The sequence below is a fragment of the Branchiostoma lanceolatum genome, chromosome 6, assembly GCF_035083965.1.
Source record: "Branchiostoma lanceolatum isolate klBraLanc5 chromosome 6, klBraLanc5.hap2, whole genome shotgun sequence".
NCBI lineage: Eukaryota > Metazoa > Chordata > Leptocardii > Amphioxiformes > Branchiostomatidae > Branchiostoma > Branchiostoma lanceolatum.
Genome location: NC_089727.1, coordinates 17,552,364 through 17,570,793, shown reverse-complemented (window position 1 = coordinate 17,570,793; position 18,430 = coordinate 17,552,364). Strand labels below are relative to the sequence as shown.

At 40.8% G+C, this 18,430-nt stretch overlaps 1 protein-coding gene across 3 annotated transcripts in view; it reads left to right on the top strand.

Annotated features, from left to right (window-relative positions):
• Positions 1-7,289: 7,289 nt before the first annotated feature.
• Positions 7,290-18,430, top strand: part of LOC136436931 (uro-adherence factor A-like) — an 81,979-nt gene continuing 70,838 nt past the window's right edge. For all 3 annotated transcript variants that reach the window (XM_066431336.1, XM_066431338.1, XM_066431334.1), the window contains exon 1: positions 7,290-7,405. The gene's annotated coding sequence lies outside the window, so the exon portion shown is untranslated. The remainder of the gene's footprint in view (positions 7,406-18,430) is intronic.

Here is an 18,430-nt window from a genome sequence, read left to right as displayed (position 1 = left end):
GGTGGGTAAGGAAACAAAGGTCGAGTTTGATAATGGACCACCTGGCGGCTTTCTACGGCACTGTAGGACAACTTCCGATTTTGATATATCTTTTCAGAAGCGTCAGCAATTCTTCCAATCAGCAGTCCACCTGCCCCCATCATGGCCCAACCGCGACCGGAGAAATCCTCGACCGATATTCTGGCTCAGCTTCGATCTGAGGGAGTGCTACCCGGTCTGAAACAGCGCGACAATGCCGTCGCCTTCCAAGTACCGGCCGTGAACCCCGGCACTCCTCCCCGCTATCACATGAGGCTGGAGAAACTGGAGAAGAGGATGGAGGAACGGCGTGAGAAGGTGAAGAAGCCCTGCCCGGAATCTGCTGCTGATCTGAAGAGGCAGCTTAGCGACGCGGAGGTTAGGAGGCAGGTAAGGAAATGGTTCTACTTCTGACTTGGAAATGACATGGTTGGATATGAACTTGAAAACATCAGATGAAAAAACAACAGAGATGAAGGCTCATTGGTATGGGGATGTATAGACAGAAGGGCTAATCGGGATGAACGAAAAAGATGGGAAGATATTTTCGTTACACAGTATGATTGTTAGTTGTTGTTTTCGGTGTGCCTGTCTGTGTGTTTATTTATTTGTTTGTATTGTTTGTTTATTTGTTTGTGAGGATGGATTGTAATGACAGTTGGTATGTTGGTAGGTATTGGGAAGACGAAGGTCATGGCCGAATATTGGTTTCCTGGCAATATTTCTTGGTACTGCAACGGAACTGCCGGGTTTTGCATCTCTCTGTCCTGGACAGACATGTACTGTGGTCTTGATATTTCGGTGACAATTTTGATGGCAGAACAAAGTGGCGTAGGCTTGAGTCCCCTAGCAATTTGTTCTAGAACAGCTGTGGCGTTTTGTTGTAAATCTTTCAAGTAGAATAACCAAAGAAAAGATGACGTTCTTTTTAATGGTTTGGGGCATGCAGTTAGCTTCGACAAAAAAAGCGCACAATTGAATGCAAATTATGTAGATCAGAACTTAACTTGTATTATCAAAGAGGACATTCTATAATTCCTGTGGCTGAGGATTCCATGATAGTAGCCTCTGCCAGGCCCTGCGGATGGCTAAATCAGAGTGAATAGTATGCAAAGGGAGTCGGCTACGGGGTAGGGACAATTTTCCATACATCTAGAGGTCGCAAACTGTAACTTCTGTAGCGGACTAGCTTCTCTGGCATATTATCCGTTTATTTGGCCAATTTCTTCGATTTTTCCAGCGACCCGTAGAGCCTGGTAGAGGCTGCCATAATAGTACTTTTATAGTACATGTCAGGTGCTTAACTTTTTTCCGGTGGAACTTTAACAGATACCGATCATTACAGGAGCTGCTAGCCAAGAAGACCGGCAGGATTTCTACAGAGTCCGCGGAGAAAGCAGCAAAGATCAAGGCCAAGAAGGCGGCCAGGAAGACGAGCAGCACCGCTTTCGTCATCACCTCCACTAGCGACTCTGACGTCATCGCTACCCGGGAATCGCAGAAGACCAAACGGATGGAGAGACGCCTGACTGAGAGAAGGGCGCGCGTGGGGAAGAAATCAACTGCGGACGAACTGGAGACGCGTCAGAACCTCGCCGCAAAACGCCGCAAGGTGAGTCAACCATAAGCCCATTCGTAGATTCGAGTACGCATGTGCAGTGTCAAAGGTGAAGGCTTCTGAGACGTAAACAAAACCCGTTGTTATGCAAATCGAGACAATGGTCAAAACAGAACTGTATACAAGCCAGGGGCCTTATCCTTTGACACTGCCCATGCGCACTCGAATCTACGAATGGGCTAATTCACTATGATAAATACCACAATGTAGGAAAAATCTTCTTGACCATAACAAGAAAATCTAATGATTGACACATTCTTACGAGCATCGAATTTTGCCTTATTTCGAAAAAAAGGAGAAATTTCGTTTCCTTCCGGCGATACATCACAATAAAATTTCGAAAATGAGGCAAAAATATGTCGTGTTGTAGCCTTGTGTTACAGTTTCTTGTACAAGTGACACTAGCGAGTTAGCCGTGGATGTAGTTTTAGTGAAACTCGGCCACCACGCTAGTGTCACTTTCTGCACTTCTTGATCATGAATACAGGAATAAAAAAAACTTGCACTAGACTTTCTTAAACTGTTTGGAGATTAGGTTAATTTTTCCCTCCCACACTTTCCAGGATCACGTGGTGGCTACCGTCTCCAAGGCTAAGAAGCTCGCCCGTCCCCACACGATCAGCCCCGCCCAGCAGGAGCCAGGCTGTGCCGGCAACTAAAGAGGCAGTCCCGTGGATTGCACCAGTGTCGCAGGGTCGGACCAGAGAATAGAAGCCGAGAAATTACCCATTGCCAATGTTTGGTAATAATATAGTGATTGGTGACTCTTGTCATTCGGAGCACTGCAGGAAAAAAAAAGAGTTCCGAAGTTGTTCTTTTTTTCAAACATTCATAGAAAATTTTCAAAAAAAATGTCTTGTTTAAAACGTTTAAATAAATCCAGACAGAAATGCCTGACTAGACCAAGCTTCTAGCAGTCCTTCCACTAGTTTGAAATCTAGCTGTTAACAAACCACTTTCACTCTACACAATTACTATCTTATGAAATATGTCGTAAATGCTATTGTTCAACATTTTTAGAAAGCCATGTAGCAAAATGACAGCAGAATTGACAGCAGAAACTATGATACTGGAGTTCTATACAGACATTTGTTTCTTGACCATGCCATGTTGGCTGTTCTCTACGTCATCATCAGTTGTACTTTAAAATAAAGTTTATTTTCCCTGAAATTCAATCCTCTTGTGTTGTCCGATTTTTCATTACTGATTACCTTCACGAGGTTTACTATGACTGACAGACTGAGCACAAATAAAAACATGAAACAAACAAACAAAAACGCCAGCACTACCCGGAAAGTCCTGGAAAGGAGGCTAATCTACATACAAAAAGTCCTGAAGATGCGTCAACCGATCCTGAGTTATTCCCGTTCAGAATCTGAAACACAAATTATGCACTGGGCCGATCTAGCCTCAGCTCCGATCCATTTCAGACTCTAGTATCAATGGTGACATTTGTCTTTCCCAAACTGCACCACAGTGTATTTTAGGAATTTGTTTCCAGATATTGCTGATCAGCAGAGTCTGCAACAGCTATCCTGATAGGTGATCATGAATTAGCATAGAATGTACAATTACCGTGATAAGGTAACAGCGCCACTGTAGTATAACATATTCCATATTCTGACACGGGTGAGTGACTACTGTTCCTTTCCGGAAATGGAACCTTAACTTTTGCGCATGTACAGCTAGTATGAAGTATTAGGAGTGCAGTTGCTTCATGATATTGTCCGGAAATGGACCTTTCCCACACTGCACCGCTATTATGGAGTATTATGAATAAGTTTGCTTCATGATTTTGTCCAGAAATGGAACTTTCCCACACTTCACAGCTAATATGTAGTATTATGAATGAATTTGCTTTATGATACATGTTTTACTGTTCAGAAATGGAACTTTTTTTATACTGCATTGAGCATTATGAGTGGATTTGCTTGAAGATATTGTCTGGATATGCAAAGAAACAGTAATTTCTGACCCATGGTGTGTTAACATCGCCAATAAATCCGCTGCGTTCCGATCCATGATGCAACTTTCAAATGCGTGACATATGTAACTGATAAAGAGAGGAATATCGATAGATATCAATTAAGCAAATGAAGACTAAAGATATCAGATCTGTACTCCAGCCGTCACTCAACAGAGACAGTGGGCGTTATAAACTTCCTGGCACGTTTGACCAATTGCTGACGTCACGTATCCGCAGTGACATGTGTCAATAGAGTCACGTGTCCGTAACTCTCGCGAGTTTACGTTCGGCAGTGTTGGTCATTATTGATCCTGAAGAAGGCGACAGTGGTCGTCGAAAATTCGATCCGTGAATACTTTAGTGTTGGAAGAAAGTTTAGCATTGTATTATGATTACTACCAACACAGATGAGCTTTCATTATTATCAGATCTGTCTTTTGTCCACATACAGGCAAGCGAACTGTCCTTGGTGTTGAACACCATCCTAACATACCTATCCTTGGTGCTGAACACCATCCTAACATACCTATCCTTGGTGCTGAACACCATCCTAACATACCTATCCTTGGTGCTGAACACCATCCTAACATACCTATCCTTGGTGCTGAACACCATCCTAACATACCTATCCTTGGTGCTGAACACCATCCTAACATACCTATCCTTGGTGCTGAACACCATCCTAACATACCTATCCTTGGTGCTGAACACCATCCTAACATACCTATCCTTGGTGCTGAACACCATCCTAACATACCTATCCTTGGTGCTGAACACCATCCTAACATACCTATCCTTGGTGCTGAACACCATCCTAACATACCTATCCTTGGTGCTGAACACCATCCTAACATACCTATCCTTGGTGCTGAACACCATCCTAACATACCTATCCTTGGTGCTGAACACAGTTCACACGTACAGCCAAACTTCCTCTCCCTGGTACTGTACACCATCCACACACAGACCTCTCCCATGTTTTTGAACAGTATGCACAACTAGATAGGCAATTCTAATTCTGTATGGCATATAAATTGGTGGAACGTATAGAAAGACTACAGTGTCGAAAGACCATCGGCTGGTAGCGTCATCCAGCGTATCTTTTCAGTACTGCAAGATAGATCTATTGTTAATCACAACACCTGTGTTCTCTAGGCAGAGGCTGTATTGCTTCAGACAAGGACCTTATGAGTTATGGTTTCCTTTACGGTTGTTTGTGTACGTTCGTTGTTGATGTGTGCTAAATGAATAACTTGGAAATTATGAATGGAGGTAAAAATAATCTATTTTACGTATTCGAACAGGGGCTCTGGGACCTTTGCTGGAACTCATTAACTGATATATTTTTGTACATGCGTACCTGAAGAAAATCAATATCATCATAAATCAATTATTGTTTAAAGTGTTGAAATATTCATAGAGAGCTAGGAGTCCTCAAACACAGCTTAGCCATAAGGCGAATCAGTAGTGGCAATTAGCGTTATGTCCCGGGGATTATGGTTGTGACGTCATTAATATTCAGTTTAAGGAGACCTTATTTTGATTCCATTTCAAAAAGCTACTTACCAGATTGTACTAGTAACGGCAGGTAATGTCATTACCGACTGATTTTGGACGCTGTGTTTTTACTCGTGCCTTTATATTCGTGCTGATATATTCTTTTGAGATAAGAAAGCACATAATCCTTGAAAAATACATGTTACGTCCGTTCTTAGTCTTTTGGGCCCAATCGCAAAACGCTTAACGATAATGAAAGGGAAAAGGGGTTGGGGGTGAAATTTCCTGGTTCGAAGTGCGTACTAAAAAGGGCCCTACTACTAGTTAACATGGTCAAGGGTCACTAGCTTTTTGAATGATTTGGCTCCTGTGTCCATTTAACATTTTATGCAAATATTGACCTGACCTACATGTGCATGACAACGAAGCTTACGATAGAATAAAGGACACTTTCTTTAACTTCGGCCGATAGGTGGCCTTCTATCTTTGGACGGCTAATTTCTTTGTTTCCTTATCGAGTTTCTACGCCAAGCTAAGCACTATCTAAACATCCAGTCATGGTAGCTAGGTTTATGGATAAGAAATGGGCGTCGCTATAGAAGTGGAGCGTGCAGAAGAAACGAGGTGCGACCACTCTACATTAATGCCATTAGTCTACGCCAGGCCCCTCTTGCGGTTGAATAAATATTACAAATTTGTCCCGCGGGACCAAAACTGGACCTTATCTGATGAGCTGAATCCTTTGGCTGATTATTCACTCGCTATTTGGGTCATTTGCTCTATTTTGTTGAGCCCCGAAATTAATGTTGTCCACTGGTATTTGGAAGCAAGATGCCAAAACCTGCTATATCACAGAGTGTGCTACAATGCGGTTACATTTCTTGTCATGGTATTGTAAAAGCCAGAGCACTAACATGTAGCCTCCATTTACATTAATCCGCCGGGTTACATAAATCCGCCACTTTCAAAAACAGTAGGTTTGAGAGATCTCTAGTGCAGCACTCCCAGATATGCACAGTTCAGATATACAGGAGTGCATTATACTGGGGGACGTTGGGTTAGAGATCTGTTTGGACGTATCTTTTCATGCCGGTGGCGGAAATATGTACCCTGCAGCTGGTGGAATTATTTTTGTAGATGTTATAGATATTGTAATGATAAAGGCTAGTGATTTTTGCAGTTTACTCTTTGCGCTGTGCTCCTTTTATTTTATCTCTCTTCTTCCATCTATTGTTTCTCCCATTTCTGGACCTCCCTACCCTCCATTGATTGGGAAGATTGTGACCATCCTTTCTTATATAGAATAGAATAGTATAGAACTTTATTGCACGACAATTGTACATGGCAAAGTATGGCAAGAATTCGTAAACATAATACAAAGTAGAAGTATAGAATAAAACTTAACATCCTAATTAATTATACAATACAATTAGGGCTAGCATACATTTTGATATAGCATCCTAATTTCTAATACAAAACAATAAGGGCTTGCATTCATTTTGATATAGCGTAACAGTTATGATCGAGTTGGTTTAATCATTAGTTTCAGTATTTTTCCTAATGTTTGCCCCGTCAACAGCCAATCAACTTGATTGGGCAGGCTAGCTGTCAGAAAACGGGGCATACATGGCAAAAAGGTCACAATCTTTCCAATCAACCTTCATTTGGAGTTAGGGACGTCCCAGTTCCAGGGCTGAGTCCAGGATCCGTCTCTCCGTCCCGGGACAGAAATTTATCTATAGAGCGGGGAAAAATGTCACCCCATCCGTCCCCAAAAAATCTGAAATTGTAATGAAAATTTATTTTCGCAAGCTTGAAATGACAGGGTCAACGGCAGGGGCGACAAAGTTCCAACTGAATCGAATTTTACCCGTCCCTTTGAAGCGCCCAAAGACAAAGTGACGTTGTTCGCCTGTCACCCTAAAACTGTGAAGACCCGGATGTTGCTCGTGCATCTGCTTTTATGCTAGGTCATACCACTTGTTTCAACACCCCTTCTGAGATCGCGCAACACTTTCAAATCAGTCTATCTTTATACGAATAATACAACCTTTATCACACACTTCGCAACTCACACAAATGGTCTAAAATTGGTGATTTATTAGATATCAAATGATATGTGACGTTCTCAAAGTGTCAAAGTTTATCGATGCACCCCCGTATCGGATATCTAGTGGTTGAGCCCTGAAATCACAGATGATACCGCGGCAGTCAGTGCGAGGCAGCGGCTGAGCTGTCAGTGTTCCCCGCCTACCTGTAGGATCACCGCCCGATCACCATGGCCCGATGCCGCCGCTCTGCATAGGGTAAGTCTCCCGTTCATACCTACTGTTAAACCACGGAAGACATGTCGAGGAATCCTTGTGGCGTATTTATAAACACGTGCTAATGATTTGTTGACAATTAAATGACCGCGGGGGCTAGAGGGTTGAGGTCGGTTGGGCTTCAAAACAATGGACTCTGCCCTGTAGGACCAGGGAAGCGTTTCAATCAAATCAACATGTGTTTTGTTTATCTCCGATTTCTGTTCTTCTACAGTTTTATACGAAATGGCTGTGTCGTTGCCTGGACGGTATACCTTTCAATGGCCGGTTTGATTGAAGTCCTGTTAAGGGCGATGACGTCGTATGTTCTCCAAGGAGCTTTTATCTCATTCTACTAATTTCTAGCGGGATCTGTGTGGACTGTCAGCAGTTGAGGGTTCGAAGACCGATCAGATAAAGCCCTGACACATGCCCCACTGATGACGAAGCCTGATACGTCATGCCCTCATTGCACCCTGCATACCTTGCGTTTCCCCCACATTTTTGTCCTCCCCTAAAGACATTGTTCCCGAGTCTCAGATACCGTCTCGTGCCGTCTTATCGCATTTTTACCCTCAGCTATCTGGTATTTACGCCTGGCGAAAATTGAATTGGATCCGGTAGAAATTCCATACGGTCCGCTAGAACCCTACAGGCTAAAGAAAGGGATTTTCTCCTAGCAGCGAAAGTAGAATCGGAGTCCCACAAAAGGTATTTACACCCATCGCACGTATTATGCACGTGATTTAGTGTAAAATGTGTGAAATTGCAGATAAAATGTACAGGAAATTGTTGGAATCCTGCAAATCATAACTGCAAAATCAGAAATTATGGTTGCAATTTCGTAATCATTGTTATTTTTCTCAGCCTATTTATAGTTCTTATGTTACATGATTGACTGTTGGTCAACATGGTTGACAAAACATTTCAACGCATTGGCACAGATTAAACTACTGAGTGTTGTACAGCGTTGTTCATAAGTATCAATTTACCCATAAGGAGAGGTAATGAATTGAGATTGTGGTTGGAAATTGCTTGTTGAGTAAGCGTGATATTAATATGTGCAAACAATGATTAACTCCAGTCTTCAATGTTTGCATGTAATATTATCTCTAGCTCAAGGGACCTATATCTCATTTACTGAGGGTAGAATACAAGTGCCTACCTACTACTAGTGTGTGCCTACTACAATTTGCAGGGAGGAGAATTATTATTTTTCAGACTGGCCATGAAAAGAAAAATTCAAGGCCGAATGCTTTGTTATGAATGATTCAGCTGGATGACATCATACTTATGCTGATGACACAAAAGATACCAGCTGTCATGAGCTATCTTGTCTGTACATCCCTGGATACAAGATAAATGTATTATCTATGCTTGGCGAATGATTCCACTTTCATGTTGTCCTGCATTGATACACGTCATAGCTAGTCTGGAAAACATGTCAGCTTTCATTTTATCTCTCATGCTTAAGGAGCATCTTTTGTTCTTCTTCGCTGCGTACAATCAAGGAGGTTACTGTAATTCACTTTATCTTCACGGTAGCAAATTTCACAGTGTAAGGAAAATGGACATTTTTGCTGAACTTTAATTTCACGATGGCGGCTAGTGATTTACAGATCGGATGTGTGAGGGAATCATTAATAATTACAACAGTTTTTTTCACGGTGATGATAAATTCACGGTACAGAGGTGACCGTGAAAACTGTGAACATAAAGTTACAGTGAAAGAAACAAGAATTACAGAAATGTATTCTCTATTCTTGGCCAATGATTCCACTTTCATGTTGTTCAAGCATTGATACACGTCATAGCTTAAGTCTGGAAAATATGTCAGCTATCATTTTATCTCTCATGCTTTAGGAGCATCTTTTGTTCTTCTACGCTGCGTACAATGAAGGCGATTACTGAAATTCACTTTATCTTCACCGTAGCAAAATTTCATGGTGTATCTGTGAGGAAAATGGACATTTTCACTGAACTTTAACTTCACGATGGCGGCTAGTGATTTACAGAATGGATGTATGAAGGAATCATTAATAATTACAACAGTTTTTTTCACGGTGATGATAAGTTCACGGTACATTGCTGACCGTGATAACTGTGAACCCAAAGGTACAGTGAAAGAAACAAGAATTACGGAAATGTTTTCTCTATTCTTGGCCAATGATTCCACTTTCATGTTGTTCAAGCATTGATACACGTCATAGCTAGTCTGGAAAGCATGTCAGCTATCATTTTATCTCTCATGCATTAGGAGCATCTTTTGTTCTTCTACGCTGCGTACGATCCTTTTCCAAAAGAAGCTGTGACCGCTGAAATTTGACAGATTTTATAGATGAACAAATTTTTAAAATGTTTTGTGACTGTATTTTGTTGTTTTTTTTATCATACTTTTGCATCATGCATCATATTCCAATTATGAAGTCAAGGGTTTGACACAAATCCAATTTTAGCGATTGTCATCTAGTGGAAAGAGGGGCCTTACTGAAACACACCTAGATGTTATCAGACTTTATAATGTTATAAACTTCCATTTTGATTTACACTGCATTAAAAGATGGAGTGAGAAATTCAGTACAAAGCCTAAATGTAGACTCTAGGAAAAATGCAGGTATGGAAATTTAGACATTGACAATCATATGTGCATATTTGGTAAATTTGACAATCCAAATGAGAGGGTCTGTATGGGGGTCCCGACAACACTTTACTCTAAATTCAGAAGACTTTTACCCCCTACGTTTTACGCTAAAATCAAGGAAGGCAATTATGCAAAATTTGGTCTCCTGCTACGAACTACGTGAATAAGACTTCTCTTCCTACAAATTACGGGTATTATAATTAGGCTGCATACGCCTTACGAAAAAGAGCATGCAGACCCTCAAATGATGCTACCAGTTAGGTATAGACCGTGATGCGCTCCTCATGCGATGTCAGCTTAAATTCTGTTGCTGCCATGATACTGATAAGATAAGTGTGGGGATTAGACTGAGCCGCTGTTCCATACTGTGGTTATCTCCCATGCACTACTGTGTAATCTTATCACCTCCATAAAGCTTCTCAGCTCCGACCGGAGGTACTGTTTTTGGTTTTGTTTGTTGTGGGTAATCGCACCAGAATTCAAGATCGTTGTCGTTGGATTTGTATGAAATTTGGTATATTGGTAGTTATTTAAGTACCCAAGGAACGAGATGATCATGGGCCCTCTGGTAGCAGCTTTTTCAAGTTCGGTAGCATTACAGACTGACACCCCCTTACTGATAATAAAGTGGTATAGTCCATAGACAGCTGGTCTTCCCCAGGTCAATGACCTCAATCTAGGGCACCCTGCTAGATTGGGACTTGTTGAGTATCAACAGCACATAATAAGTCTTAGATCATTAAGAAATTCGCAAATAATTTAAATACTGTAAAATATGCATTTAAGTTTGTGTTGTTTTATTTTGCGCTAAGGCAAAAATTGAGTTTTTGCGGTGGTTTTGAGTTCACGGCAGAGCTATTAATAACTATCTCTTCGTCACATACTGCTACAGTATTGGATAAAAATGTTTGCGGTGTCTTTATTTTGTGATGAAACGGTCACGGGCCATGAAAACTGTGAACATTTCTGCATTTACAGTATGTCACAGAGGTATGGCATGTTTGATTTCTTTTTCCTTTGAGATAGGTCTCCTTTCACTGAGTGACCAAAGTTCAAGATTTGTGTGACCTCTGACTTTATATTATGATTGGAACATGATTATGAAGGAGAAAATTGAGAGTTTGCGTATTGTTTTTGAGTTCCTGTAGTGCTATAGTTGCATACTACTACAGTAATGGACTGGCGCCTAATTACAGACAGCCAGTCGGAACTGGCCACCTACTGACGACTCGGTAAGAGTGCTACAGATGGACAGAACAGTTTCCTCCAACACATCATAATACCGTACAATGTATAGTACGTAACAACTGTAGCATTGAGACAAAGGGGGTAGGTGGGAAGAAAGCAGAACAAAATAATTTGCACTTCATTGTGTATATCTCTATCTAAGCTACCTGCATAGTACTAAATATCATGGAAATCCGTTGTTCCTTTGTTCAGTTATTCTCCTTAGAAGATTTTCTAAAAAACGCCCCTGCAGTTCCAGAGGAAGCTGCTAGGGGGTCCAAACCTACACCACTTCTTTATTACATCACAAGCTATCTGCCACCCAAAAATCAAGACCACAGGTCAAATGATACAAAAATTGAAGTTCTGCTGCAGTACCAAGGTCACATACCAGGGGGCCCAAAATTGACCTTGAATTTTGGCTTCACAACACCTGCCCACATACCAAATATCATTGTAATCCATTAAGAGGCTCTTGAGTTATGCTGACTGGAGTGGTGCGGAAAGAATGGAGATAATTATTTTCGCGGTGGTTTGAGTTCATTGTGAAGAGGTCACCCCGAAAACTGCGAACTTAAAACCACCACGATCTTAAATGCATTTGACAGACATTTGACATAAATCTGAAGACATTTCCATGAGGAAATTTACGGTTACGGCGCGGACTATGGTTGCGAAAGTCCAATCACATCTGGCCCAGAAACTGCAGACATTTCCAACTTGTCACGAAGTGACGGATTGTTTAGGGCAGTGAGTGGGTGGAAAGATTCACAACTCTCTAAAGAGCAATTCTACTGGTGATTAAGGTCGGCGAGATCTAGAGTGTGCCACTGATTGCTCTATCCTTGCAGATGTGATTCGCCTTCGGTTTATAATCTCTGATGTCCTGTAGTGTAGAGAAACAAAATCATCAATTAGTGTTTGTTCGATGACAATGATTGTACATAATATGTGACTCAGTAAGTGAACATGATTCGAAAAAAAAGTGTTCGAAATACCCACCTGCAGTCTGCAATTTGCAGAAAGATTTTCAAGATTGCAGAAGAAAAATTAGACAACCTGCAATTTTGCAAAATGAACATAAGCACATAAGTAGGCATTATTAGGTTGAGAATAGATAAAGAAGGTACCGTTGTAGTATGGAGGCTTGTGTATTTGCAGAAAATATTTCAAATTGCAGAACAAAATTTTGACATTCTGCAATATTGCAGAACACTGGGGAAAAGTATTTCTACCACTGATTAAAGGTAAAGGTAGATAGTCCCATAGGCTTTTTGAGGCCATAGCGGCAGTGTCTAGGGCACAGTGTTGGAAGGCAGAGCCCATCTCTCTCCTAATCCACCACCTTTTACTAAGTTTTACCTCCCCAACGGAAGTCACCCATTTTACACTGGTGAGGCGGCATATCGATGGCATGTCAGAAGATTTGAACCCAGGACTTCTGGGTTCTGGGTGGAACAATCTTGACTGCTACGCCAACACGACGCCATAATTCTAAGAAAATGTCCCAAAAGCTGGTCCCCCTGAACAGTGTCCGAAATAGAGGAGAAGGAGTAATATCCAAGCAGATGTTAGGGGGCTAAATCACTTATGCACTGCACGATCAGTACCTTTTCTTGACCTAGAGGGTGTTCTTATTATCATGATAAGCTTATCAGTTGTGGTTACATTATCTGGTATTAATGAGTTGATAAGGTCACAGTCCAATGGTCTTAGATCATAGAATGACAGAGGAGGGTAGAGAATGCATCCCTGGGGTACACCACTAAGATAAGGTGCCTGACTGCAGGTGGTCATCCTTTCTGCTGTAGATATATGTATACAAATAATTGCCCATAGGTTTCGTGGGGCACCCATGTCGGCGCAGTCGGTCTGCATTAGCAGCCTGTAGTCTATCATGTCAAAAGTGCGGAGCGAACTACGTGTCTGAATGTTTGACTTTTTGTTGTTTAGGGCAAGCCTGCGGGATGTGCGAACCTCCCTGCTGTAACGCTATGTTGGTAGGACATTATCAGTCACCCTTTGCTTTATCCTGTAGGGAAGCATCCGGTAGTTCAACAACGTACCACAGAGATTTGTCCGTCCTCAGTTGGATAGACAGGATTAAGTGCTCCCTACTAGTTCCTCTCTCCATTTGTGTAAGAAAAGGCCACACTGAGTGGAAATGTTAAAACCACTTACATGTACACAACACGCATGTATCTTCCTATTAGAAGAAGACATTTCAGAACGCAGGACGGTTGAAAGCTTTTAATCTTATAATTATCAGACCTTGAAGACTTTCCTTGCGCTTTACGGAAGCAAGCTTTCACGTCACCTAATTGTAGCGATGCATGGTGATGAAGAGCTGTTCAGCAAATTGTCAGTGGCCACTTTCACAGTCTGGAGGAGTGCCAGATTAGCGGAATGACACCTTAAGGTAGTTCCTTAAATGAACAGGTCATGGTTGCAGGATCATTGTCAGCAGTTCTCAACTTTGGCTTCATGCCCAGCTGAAACCCTTGACTGAGTTGGAGCACTGGCAGCGAGCTAGAAGTGTACAATACATCTGCGTCATTCTTGTTTCGCCGCCAAGTTTTTGTGCATGTTTTATTTCCTGGGAGACGTAGTCTTCAGTTAAACTTACATGGACTTAGGCCAGTACCATTACTTAGATTGAATTTTAAAGAAAATGCAAGATTGAAAAATCAACAGGAAAACAGAATCTCAGAGGAAAGTTTGTACTTTTGGTGTACACAATTTCAGGGGGTGAACAGGGTCAGGTGCAAGTTTTCACCCCAGCCTTCTGATTTTATGATTCTTTTTGTGCTAAAATTAAAAACAAAATAGGTTAACCAAGAAATTAAATTGTTGTGGCCTTAAGTTAGAGAACAGAAAATTCTCTGCGTGGTCACTGGGAGCTTTATACACTTCATAGCTTGTGCAAGGGAGTGAAGTTTATGCATTATTCCTGACTTGTCTGTCTGTGTGTCTGTCTGTTTGTTTGTGCTTCAGTAATTGCTGAACGTACTGTAATTTCATTGATTTTTGCGATAGGAGGGGAAAGAAGGTTTTCACATCACAGTGGTTCCCGGTCGAAACAATTCTGTCAAACATGTAATAATGCAGTGAATTGTGTGAAAATAAAACCCCGGTAAATATTTTCAAATAAAACAAGAGTCCGTAGGACACAATTCTCCGTGAAGTATTTATAGTATGTACAAGTATTGACCCACACAAATTGCATCTCTGCTCAGTCCAAGTAGTGTTTTAGAGCAAGTAAAGAAAAAGTGTTTGTTTATCTTTTTCTTTCAATACAGGAGTGGTCAACCTGCTGAAAAGTATGTTTTTACAGCATGGCACAGATGGGATCTAGAAATTCCGGGAAAAGTCACAAAGTTAGATCTAGATGGCCCCTTTTCAATTATCAACGAACCATTCAGCCTTACAACTAAGATGTATCAGAAATCACAAATATGCAGTAAATCCTCTTTCCACAATTTATTGCAGGCCAGCCTGATCTATAGCTATCAAGCTATTTGCAATAAAAAAGGCTAATTTATATTATCGTAACATTTCACGAAGGTCAAAGGTCACCGGATCTAACCACCCGGAAGTGACACTGGCGCGCGCACTTTTCTAAGAGATATTTCTCACCAATCTTTCATCCCCTGTGTAAACTTTTTACATTGTCACAGCCTCCGTATTATAAACTACAAGTGTGGTAAGTTTGAAGGTCCAGAGATTTGCCATTTTCACACTGTGCGTAAAAATACATCGTCCGTCCCGTGCGCACATACTGTATGCGAGTTGCGAGGGACACGGCATACTTAATACACAGACTGGAGCACACTCGGCACATGTTCGCAGCTAAAACTCACAATTCCCGTTGCCGCATTGGTATGTAACTTGGTATATCGTTTTCTAGGTTGCGTGTGGTGATGCACGTTGTCTATTTTTCAATGTAACAGTGACTATACGATCACAGCAAGTAAGAAAGATTTATACCCCGTATCTGCCTGAAGTATTCCAGTCATGCATAACGGATTATAACATGGTCCCTATGGCAGGGCAGTGGGACATAGCATTAATTATAGGGGTGCAATTACGATATTGGATTGACGTTTAAAGTAGTTGTGGTGTAACAAAGCTATTGTGCATCCCCACGCCGAACCAGGCACACTATATGCCAAGTTACACACCGATACGACGACGGGATCGTGAGTTATAGCTGCGAACGCGCAAGCAAAAGCAATCCCAATACCCCAGAAGGAGGTCACACCTCCTTCCCGGAGTAATAATGTCACCATACATCCTCATCGACAGTGCTCCTATATTTGTCTGCAGAATTGAAAGGCTTACAAAGCAGTATGGGTAAGGGGGTTAAGTCTGCCGTCTCTGATTCCCGTAGTTTCTTTATTGCGGATGATTTTTTTTCCTCTCCTGAATATTAGTTAATAGACCAATCCCACAGCCCCACCTATATCGGTCAAAATGTAGAAATGTTAATTTTTTGAAATCAAAACATGAAAATGAATGAAATATTTGAACCACATGCAGCTACACTTTCATTGGTCGAGAAGATAATTGCCATGCTATCATTGGCTGAAGTGCTAATTGTGATAGACAGGCAGGATCGGTCCATTGCAAGATGGACCTGAGAAGAGTTCACACCTGACCCTATAGGTCGGGAACCCCAAAGAGTGTTCATGAATAATCCTCCAGTCTGCTGGACGGTGGTGACTCCGCAGTCCATGAGTGATGAAGTGTGATGTCCAGTCTGCTGGCCGCGACGCCCTGCTGACCACAGAACGGTCCGGCCATCCACCATGAAACATGGCGTGTGAATAGGCTGTATGAGGAGGAGTGGACATCTGTCGAGATTAGGGTTTCAACTCCTTATTAGAAGTAATGTGACCTTGGTACCATGCACTACTTAATAATCATTATACATGTATCTGCCTTTGTTGAGTGTGATTACACAATCAAGTTATATTTATGCAAATTTCAGTATGTAATTTGCATACTTCTTGCATTTTTCTGTTCAATTGCATGGTGAATGCCTTTTCACCTGGATTATTTTTGGTACTTGTGATATTTTTCTTTTTTGAAAAAATACATTCTGAAATTGACAATAGCTCATAAAACTGTCACTAAAATTTTCATCTTATTGACAGTTTTATGTTTTGGTTAAATCAATCATATAGTTTTAGGCAAATTTTAGGCAGTAATATTTTGAGCCCAGGGTTATGCCGTGGTAGTGAATATTCTGTGTATTTAGGTCACGTATTGCTCAAAGTATAACTCTGTAATCCTCATGATTACTTGGCTGCAATTTTCTCTATTCTTTTTTTGTTGGCTGCCCCAATTCCGAAGAATAAAATGACAGGTTAAGCTTACATATATTTCGACTGAGTACAGAGCTCTGTTAGATAATTAAGATGCATCTTTCATGAAATTATTAAATATAATGTCTCTGGATTAGCAAAAGAAGCCCAATCCCCCCAGTAATGTCGGTAGAAATATCACATATGTGTAATATTTATCTTCACGGAAGCAAAATTTCCTGGTGTGAGGAAAATGGACATTTTCACTGAACTTTATCTTCACGGTGGCAGCATTAGTGATTAACAGAACAGATATGTGAAGGAATTGTAAATAGTAACAACAGGTTTTTCACTGTGATGATAAGTTCATGGTACAGAGGTGACTGAAAAAAGATAAACATAAAGTTACAGTGAAAGAAAGTCAAGAATTACTGTAACTGTTGTATATTAGACTAGACATTTTGCACTTTTTTTTACCGTTATTGAATCTATGTATGGACCCCTTGCAATTAGCTTTCATGCATGAGTTTGCAAGTAAAGACATTCAATTGATATCATGCATGTACATGTAAGTGGGAATGAGCAAAAGAAAATGATATGATTGAGGATGCGAGTTTCTCAATTGGATCCCTTATGAATGAGATGGCTTTCAAAGAATTTCAAGACCATTTTCGAGACAAATTATCCAGGGCACCCAACCAACTCTGGTAGTCTGTTAATTAAGTATGTGGCAACTGTCTACATAATATGCAGTACCGGCACAAGCAAATGTTTTGGCAAATATATTATGTTAATTGCTCATTTTGATAATCACCTTCAGTGGTCTTGGTAGTATTTGTAGTGATATTACTTTGTTAATGGTTTTGCAGTATAAATTCAGAAGTTATGGATCGATGAAATTTGGTATGCAGTTAGGTCTTGGCCCATTGAAGAAATTATGATAATTTGTGCCCCCTGGTATTTCTCATAGGTACTGCAGCAGAACTTCTGACTTTTCTATCTCATATTCTGGACTTTCCCATTATCATGATTTTTTGTTGGTAGAGTGCTTGAGGAGAAATGAAATAAGTTTGGGCCCTCTAGCAGCTTTCTGGGAACTGCAGCGGTGTTTCAGTTGCAGACTTTGAAACAGGTTAAGTTAATACATTCATTGAGATGAATACAATTACATTTCCCTTTATCCGGCTTGCCTGTTAATGGCATGTACGTTTATGAACGTCATGCATCGTAATACTGTTTCAAGTGCTTCATGTAATTTGTCATGATTTCATCTGGATCATAAAATGTATTATGATTTGTTCATTAATGAGAAAACAGGAAGTCGAGATCATCAAACTTCATGGATGATTATCTAATGACCCAAAGATCATGACCTTGGATAATGATGTCAGGGCCTGCCTTCAAATTTGTTTACATATGAGTGATTTTTAGTGCAATTGGTTGATTTTCAGTGCACTTTCGCTCAAGAAAATGTAAAACAATGAAATCCACATTGGTAATAATCATTTTGCCACAAAATGTTTGGAAAACATTCTAGGTAGATTTGGACTCTCCTAATTTCAACTCTCCTACTGATTCAGGTGGAATGTGATATTGAGGCCTTCTCAAAAATGTCTTGAAAACCTGGATATTCTGAAATATTCTTGTGCATTTTAAGACTAGTATGTAATTCAGCTGGTTGTACAATAAGGTATTATTGGCTGCAATGTTGCTTTAGGTTTCTTATGTGTCAATCTGTGAATCTTTATGTATACCTTGGGGATTACTGAATACTGCATTAGTCAATAAGATCTCTTTAGATTCACTGTTTTTCAATGGCAAAATTACAAGAGTTGACGTATCATATGACTGTGG